Below are 1,089 nucleotides of genomic sequence, written 5' to 3' on the forward strand. Positions count from 1 at the left end.
GAAATTGGCAGCACTTGGTGATCAATTAATTGTAGGAGCTGAGAAGCCAGGTTTTGTGCTCTGGCGACTGGTTGGTTGGATAATGATTTCAATCATTTAGATTTGGGTTACAGGTTTGTGGAGAAAGGTAGTGTATGCGGTTTAGGAGATACTGAGTTTGACATGCCTGTAGGACATCCACATGAAAACTTCCAGTGATGTCTGGATTTAGGAGTTTGAAGCTAGTAGAAATTGGGCAGAAGATATCGATTTGCGATTTACGGCTGTGAATGTCAAGATAAAATCACCCAAGGTGAAAGCAGAATGAAAAGAATGCCAATTAGAAATTAGAAAACAATCTGAGAGTTTGTAAGTCTGCTTAAAGGTCATCCCTGACCTCACAGAACTCCCTTTTTGTCACAAATAAATGATTCATATGTTATAAAAATAAAGTGGAAATATGCAGGCATCCTAGTGTAGTAGAAAGAGCACTGGTCCAGGAGGTCGGGAACTAGAGAGCCTGGGTAAGGTATTAACTTCTGCCTCTATTTCTTCACTAGTAAAAAGATACATCACCTGCCCAGATGACCTCATTTGACTGTGAAGATCACATGTGACAGGGTTGTGAATGTACTTTGCAAATTTTCCTGTATTTAAGTTGTCATCACAATATGTAATATATCAGTTAACAGTATACATACTACCTTCCAAGTAAAATTCTCATTACCCAATCTCAGTAAAAGTCTCATTTTTCTATGTTCAAATTAACATATCTTGTCTGAAAAACAAGTTCTTTTTTCAAAGAAAGCCCAAATTCTAACTGTACTCGACCCTCCTGACGAGTAAGGTGGGGTTTTTTCCACTGGCCAGTGGACCGACCCCTCCTGGGCAGGTTCTGTCTATCCACGTGCAGCCCCACAACCTAGTAAAGCGCCGAGAATGAATGAGCCCATCGACCTACCGATCGATCAGGTACTACTCGCCCCATTTTGCAAATGAGTGCGCTGAAACCCACGGGGAAAAGTGAGCGGGGCTCCAAAAGTTAGCAACAGCCCTGGGACTCGAACTCAGGACCCCCGACTCCCGCGGTGACCCCGGGATCCGCGCGGA

At 43.2% G+C, this 1,089-nt stretch overlaps 1 protein-coding gene across 1 annotated transcript in view; it reads right to left on the reverse strand.

Moving 5' to 3' along the window:
* Positions 1–988, reverse strand: part of AGK (acylglycerol kinase) — a 113,649-nt gene extending 112,661 nt beyond the window's left edge. Inside the window, exon 1 of the mRNA XM_008588953.1 lies at positions 941–988. The gene's annotated coding sequence lies outside the window, so the exon portion shown is untranslated. The remainder of the gene's footprint in view (positions 1–940) is intronic.
* Between the last annotated feature and the right edge of the window lie 101 nt (positions 989–1,089).

This window comes from Galeopterus variegatus, unplaced genomic scaffold, assembly GCF_000696425.1.
Source record: "Galeopterus variegatus unplaced genomic scaffold, G_variegatus-3.0.2 Scaffold5119, whole genome shotgun sequence".
NCBI lineage: Eukaryota > Metazoa > Chordata > Mammalia > Dermoptera > Cynocephalidae > Galeopterus > Galeopterus variegatus.